The sequence below is a fragment of the Panthera pardus genome, unplaced genomic scaffold (assembly GCF_024362965.1).
Source record: "Panthera pardus isolate Hobbes unplaced genomic scaffold, ASM2436296v1 HiC_scaffold_21, whole genome shotgun sequence".
In the NCBI taxonomy this organism is placed as follows: domain Eukaryota; kingdom Metazoa; phylum Chordata; class Mammalia; order Carnivora; family Felidae; genus Panthera; species Panthera pardus.
The window spans coordinates 4,160,051-4,167,557 of NW_026526777.1; positions in this window are offsets into that span (position 1 = coordinate 4,160,051).

The window sequence follows — 7,507 nt, forward strand, 5'->3', positions numbered from 1 at the left end:
ACCTGGGGAGGCTGCTCCGGGACAGGACTAACGTTTTAAATGTAATCTGTAGTGTCCTGGTTTTGGACGTGGGGTTTCCCCTTCACCCACCTAGAGCTACACACATTTAAGCCCAAGCTGAAGCAAATCCTTCCCTGGCAACTCAACTTCCTTGCATCCTAGACATCATGACTCAGTGGATCTCAGAGATGGGAGCTTCCATAAAACTCACTAGGCTTGAATTCGGGATCTTTTCCACGGAAGTTCCAGGTCGGCCAGACGGGAAAACGGCAACCTGTTCTCAGGATCGTGTCAGAGAAACATTTTTGGAAAGTGACTGAAGTCCCTTGAAAGTGATGAACGCTGGAGCACCAAATAAATCATACTGGCATCTATATTATGAGGACGTACAAAGGTTGGTGAGTGGAATGGGTGAGTGATTCACCCATCAAGGAGAGAGGGGCTTGCCTCGGGAGAGGCTTTTGTGGAGTGGAAGAAGTAATAAGTGCAGGGGAGTAAAGGAGAGAGTCTACAGCAGGGGCGAGTAGGAGAGGGTTGGGCGGTTGTGCGTGGTAAAGACAACGTAGCCACCTGGTAACTTAGGAGCAACCAAAGACACTCCAACCATCCACCCTACTGCCGCTTAAGACCATCTAGGCCCCGAATTAATGGGACACCATCCACTGGTCACCTCCACTTCCAGCACCCCTGCCCTCAGCCTGTCCTCCACCCAACCACACCCAGTGACCGGTGGCCTCCCCTTTCCTATCCTCAGGCCAGTCTACTGCTAACTGGAAATCCCTCACTGCCACTCGGCAGGGCGCCCTCCTCATTTTGAAACCCCAAACCAAAGCCTCTCTCCTATGGACCTTCTGATGAAATCACTCCATCTACTCCCTCCCACCCCACTGCTGTGCGTTCACACATCCCTACGGGGAGCTCCCCCCCGCCGGGCGTCTTCACGCACGAAGGTGTGAGCGACGCAGCACCCAGGCGCTCAGCTCCACCTGCTCGTATCACGGCTCACTTGTACCGAGGGATGTGGTTTTCACAGACTGTCTTCTCCTTTATGTTAATTTTTAAAAAATAGGGCTCTATCCAGATATTTCATAAAAAGCTCATTATGGTCCATTCTTACACAGATTCAAACTATGGGCTTTTGGGTGTTTTTGTTTTTTTTTTTTAGAAATTTATGGTGAAATCCAAGAGAACCCAAAAATAAAAGTACCCTGCATTTGCCAAAAGTCAGTTTTACTAAGTGAATAAAAAGATGTTATTTCAGACGGGCTTCAAAAATGCTGCCCTATCTGTTCAACCTCCTCAGTAGATAATCTGTAACTGCCAACTTAGCCACGTAAACACTAGGCACTGGTTTTGGGAGGTCAGCTGAGTGAAGGGGATGGAACACAGGCACTGCAAGAGAAAGGCTCCATTTTGAGTCCTGTGAACGTCTTACAATCCACATGTGAATGAATTATTTAGCCTCACTAAGCCTCAGTTTCCTCACCTATAAAACATACCCAAAGTTTCCTGTGATGACCACATGAGATACTTAAGTGTGAAAGCCCTTTGTAAACGATGAAACAGAGACAATTCTTTAAAATTTCTATTAGAGTCAGAAAACAGCAAAATCATCGCCATGAACTTCCAACTGCACCTACCGAACTCAGAGTTCAAGCTCGCCCACCCAAGGCGGCCCCCGCCTCCGAGACTTCGGAGGCCGCTCTTCCTCCCTCCTGCCACCCCTCTTATTTCTACGCCTGGCTTGTCTCTTTCCTCGGACACCCTGGAGAATGAGGAGGGCAAGTTCGCTTCTGGATGGTCCTCCAGGCACACAGCAGTCACGAATCCGAAACAGTGCCTCGGGGAGCACCAAGAGCCGGAGAGCGCGTGTCGTACTCGGTTTCCCCAGACACCTGGGCGCCACCCTTCACTTCTCAACTGGTCTCTTCTGTTCCAAAGAGCACAAAATCATAAGGCATTTGAAATGAAGACACACGTGTACTCCTTCCCAGCTGTGGATCTGTAAGGAAGTCACTGAATCTTTCCTTATCTACAACATGGGGCTATCAATGCCCGCTCCGTCCTTCCCATTAGGCTGTTGTAAGAATCAACTACACTAGAATAAACACAGGAGGAACTGCTGTGCTGACCACCAGAAATGTGGAGAAATATGGCATATTATCATCATTATCCCTATTATTAGCTAACACGATCCCTATGTTCTCACCTCTCCAATTTTTCCTGGCCATTTTATATTACTTCACTATTGAAAAAAAATTTTTAGAGGGGAGCAAGGGGCAGAGGGCGCGAGAGAATCTTGAGCAGGCTCCTCGCTCAGGGCGGAGCCCGACGCAGGACTTGATCCCATGACCCTGGGATCATGACCTGAGCCGAAATCAAAAGCTGGATGCTCAACCGACAGAGCCACCCGGGCACCGTGATCTCACTTTTGATTCCTACCTTCCTCCCACGTATGCTTAACTTCTAATGCTACTGTCTTTCTCATTAATTGTGCAGGTCGCACACGTGCAATCCCTTACAAAAAATAAAATAAAATAAATCCCCAAAATGGGCGTCACTAACTTTTGTTCGCAATTCCAGAATTTACTGCCTATTCTCCCGTGCTCTGCCAAGCACCCCGGTTCAAGGGATTTCAAAGTCTCCACCATGACCCTCAATCAGAAATGCTTGTGGTAACATAACCCAGCGTGGCTGCCTACATCTACAAATGGAATCAGAAAATTCACAGACCAGTATTTATCCTTACTACTTACCAAGAATTGAGGTTTTTCATTCCAGTCGGTTCTAATTCATTCTATTCAAATAATGTCAACGAACAGAGGTGCAGCTCCAACACATGTTGATCAAATACCCAACAGGCGAAAGCTAAAATACTCAACTGAAGTTAGTGCTGAAGCCCAATACCATTAGACTGTGTTTCTGGGCTACTGAAGGTAAAAATCTTACTTGACAACGTTAACAACGCTGGAATTTTATTATTAACGATTCGGTGTTCATATTTAAATACTGGACATTTCAAAGGAGGGACGCTTGTGCAGCTGCTGGGTGGCTGCGGCCGTCACACGTGTGGGATGCCAGGTGGGTATTCACTTCTCACATGAGAGACAGAGACTGGCAGAGAAGCAAAAAAAAGATCTTGAGGGAAATACCTTATTTTTTTGTCTAACGCTTTCTTCTACTCACATTCTTCATTAGATATGGATTAAAAATAGTTTATCTTCCATATATGATTTTGGAGGCAAAATTAAAATCGTACTGCAAATTCAGGACTTAAATAGAATTAAAAAAGCTAAAAATACTGTGCCTCACTGTTGTTTTATTTAAAAGTATAAGGTTCATGAGGAGGTAAGATGGCGGAGGAACAGGGGGACCCTAAGCTTGCCTCCTCCCTCAAACACACCTAGATAAATATCAAACCGATGAGGGAAACAAAGGCAGGAAGAATGTAGTTTAAATTAAATCCCCTTAAGACTTGCAGCCCACTGATAGTTTCCAGAGACCTGCAGTGCCTACCATTCCTCAAGAAGTTTCTGGCTGCCTTAATGCCTTGATGTTTCCATGTCATTAAAAACTAAAAGCAACCTTGCCTTGACAATAGCTAAATCCTCAGGGTCCTGTAAGACCTCGGTCTCAGCATCCAGAAATTCCTTGGAAACCGGCTTTTTCTCTATGCCCTCTCCCTCCACAAAGTATATAATCGGGTTCACTCTTCCCAATCCCAGCGCAGCCATTTCTGCCCACGGGTCCTGTCCCCCTGCTAGGATAAGACCACCTTTTGGCCCCCAAAATGTCTCAAGGATTCTCTCTTAGCCGTTTCCTCACAAACCCCACTTTAAATTTCATCAGAATCAGGGGCGCCTGGGTGGCTCAGTCAGTTGAGCCCCCGACTTCGGCTCAAGTCATGATCTCGCGGTCCGTGAGTTCGAGCCCCGCGTCGGGCTCTGTGCTGACAGCTGGGAGCCTGGAGCCTGCTTCGGATTCTGTCTCATCTCTCTGCCCCTCCCCTGCTCATGCTCTGTCTCTGTCTCAAAAATAAGTAAACGTTAAAAAAATAAATAAATAAATTTCATCAGAATCATTCTGAACGCCTAAGGAATCAACGTGAGGACAGAACAAAACTGTGCGCCTAGAAGTGGAAAAGTGACCATCTCATGGAAGGCAGGAGGTGCAGAGAGTTGATTTGGGGGGAGATAAGCACTGTGGGTGCTGCAGGGCGGGGGGGGGGGGATGCCCTGTTTACAGAGACCACCACAAGTTACTATCCCCAGCAGAACATAAAATCTCAGGTTTCAGAAGTCCACCATCGCCGGGGTCATGCCTGGCTTGGCAAGGGTGCTGCCGTGGGGAAGGAGGGTGGTGACCTGGGAGTGGGCAGCTGGTCTGAAGATCCCCCGGGTCACGTGGGGAGAAACAGTTGCCCTGTTCGGATTGCACTGGGGCCTGGTGGCAAGCCCTCCCCGGGGACAAAAGTGACAGCGCGGACGGTCTGCACCGTTCTCAAGCGTAGGAAGGGGCATGTTGGTGGAACGCGGGCAGCCTTGGTGCCAGCTTTCGGCTGAGTTTTACCGTAAACTCTGAACTGCTTCACGGTCACACGACCACTTTCCTGGGACAGACCGGCGAACAGAAAAGCACAGTGAGACCTTCCCTCCAGAGTATCAGTGCAGGTCCGTGTGCCACAAGTCCCTAGAACTTGGGAGTTTTGAGACCTTGCCATGTGCCTGAGATAAAAGACGGTGCCACCCGGCAGGAAAAGAGTGTGGACGCAGACGGGGGGAAGGCAGGGATCCGACAGAAGCCGCGGACACAAGAGGGGTGAGTCTTTCCCATCCGTGAGGGCTTCCTAAAGAGTGGCAGGCACAAACCATTCAGGGATAAGAGAGTGGGGAAATGCCATTTTGCCCTCCCCCAACCCACCAGCAGTGACCAACCTCAGTGAGTAAAACAGCACCACCAAGTGGAGACTGGAGCCATTTACACCAAGCTCCACACCCCTGCTCCCTGCAGGTGCATCTCTACGAGGGCACCACCACCTCAGAATCGGCACAACAGCCCCCTCCCCCAGAAGACCGGCACAAACCCGCCTCATGCACCAGGTCGACTGATCATAGAGTGCTGCAAAGCTTCCGCTCTAGGGGAAATAGGATCTAGCTTCCTTTTTATATTTAATTTTATTTTTTATTCTTTTTAAAAAATTCATATATATATATTTGGATCTAGCTTTTAATAAGCAGACCAAAACACACCTCTGACCTAGTGGTTTTTGTCTTATTATCTTTTTTTTCTGGACAAAATGAGAAGATGGAGGCATTCACCCCTCAAGAAGAACAGGATGAAGTAACGGCCAGGGATTAAGCCAATACGGACATAACTAAGGTGTGTGAACTAGAATTTAAAACAATGATTATAAGGATACTAGCAGGGCTTGGGAAAGAAAAGCACAGAGGACACTAGAGAATCCCTTATGGCAGAGATAAAAGAACTAAAATCTAGTCAGGCCAAAAATAAACACGTGATAGCTGAGATGCAAACCTCACCACAGCAATGAGAGTGGATGAAGCGGAAGAACAAATTAGTGACACTGAAGGTAAAATTATGGAAAATAATGAAGCCAAAAAGAAGAGGGAAACAAAGATAGCAGATCACGATGATAGACTCAGGGAACTCAGTAACTCCTTAATGCATAATAACATGTGTATTAGAGGAGTCCCAGAAGACGGAGAGAGATTGAAAAAGGGGAAGAAGGTTGATCTGAGCAAATTACAGCTCAAAACTCCCCTAATCTGGGGAAGGACACAGACATTGAGATCCAAGAAGTACAGAGAATTCTCATTAAATTCAACAAAAGCTGGTCATCACCAAAACATATCACAGTCAGATTTACAAAATACCAGACAAGGAAAAAATCCTGAGAGAAGCAAGGGGGGAAAAGTCCTTAACCAACAAGGAAGACAGATCAGGTTCATAGCAGATCTGTCCACAGAAACTTGGCAGATCAGAAAGGAGTGGCAGGATATATTCAACATACTGAATGGGGAAAATATGCAGCCAATAATTCTTCATCCAGAAAGGCTGTCATTTAGGATACAAGGAGAGATAAAGAGTTCCCTAAACAAAAACTGAAGGAGTCCGTGACCACTAAATCAGCCTTATAAGAAATATTAAAGGGGATTATTTGGGGGGAAAAAGAGCAAAAGCAACAAAGATGAGAAAGGAACAGAGGACATCAACAGAAACACCAACTTTGCAGGTAACACATTGGCACTAAATTCATCTTTCAATAGTTACTCGGAACGTAAATGGACTAAATGCTCCAATCAAAAGACAGGAAGTATCAGAATGGATAAAAAAAAACAAGACCCAGCTATATGTAGCCTACAAGAGACTCATTTCAGACCTAAAGACACCTGCAGACCAAAAGTGAGGAGATGGAGAACCATCTGCCATGATAATAGAAGTCAAAAGAAAGCCTGAGTAGCCATACTAATTATATCAGACAAACTAGATTTTAAACCAAAGACTGTAACAAGATACGAAGAAGGGTATTATATCATAATTAAGGGGTCTATCCATCAAGAAGATCAAACAATTGTAAATATTTATGCCCCCAACTTAAAGACACCCAAGTATATAAACCAATTAATCACAACCTTAAAGAAACTCATGAATAACAAAACAATAATAGTAGGGGACTTTAACACCCCATTTACAACAATGGAGAGATCATCTAAGCAGAAAATCAACAAGGAAACAAAGGCTTTGAATGACCCTCTGGACCAGATGGCATTAAAAGATATTCAGAACATTTCATCCTAAAGCAGAATACACATTCTCCTTGAGTGCACATGGAACTTTCTCCAGAATAGATCACATACTGGGACACAAATCAGCCCTCAACAAGTACAAAAAGATCCAGATCATACCATGCACGTTTTTAGACCAAAATGCTATGAAGCTTCAAATCAACCACGAGAAAAAATTTGGAAATATCACGAATACTTGGAGATTAAAGAACATCCTAATAAAGAATGAATGGGTTAACCAATAAATTAAGGAGGAAATTAAAAAGCACATGGAACCAATAAGAATGAAAACACGACAGTCCCAAACCTCTGGGATACGGCAAAGGTGGTCATAAGAGAGAAAACTATAGCAACCCAGGCCTTCCTAAAGAAGGAAGGAATTCTCAAATACACAACCTAACCTTACACCTAAAGGAGCTGGAAAAAGAAGAGCAAATACAGCCCCAAACAGAAAATAATAACGATTAAAACAGAAATCCATGACATAGAAATAAAAAAGACAGTAGAACAGATCAAAGAAACCAGGCATGGAAACAAAAGCAAACATGAACTATTGGGACCTCGTCAAGATGAAAAACTTCTGCACAGTGAAGGAAACAATCAACAAAAAGGCAGCCTACTGAATGGAAGAAGGCATTTGCAAAGGACATAGCAGATAAAGGGTTAGTATGCAAAGTCTATAAAGAACTTACCAAACACAA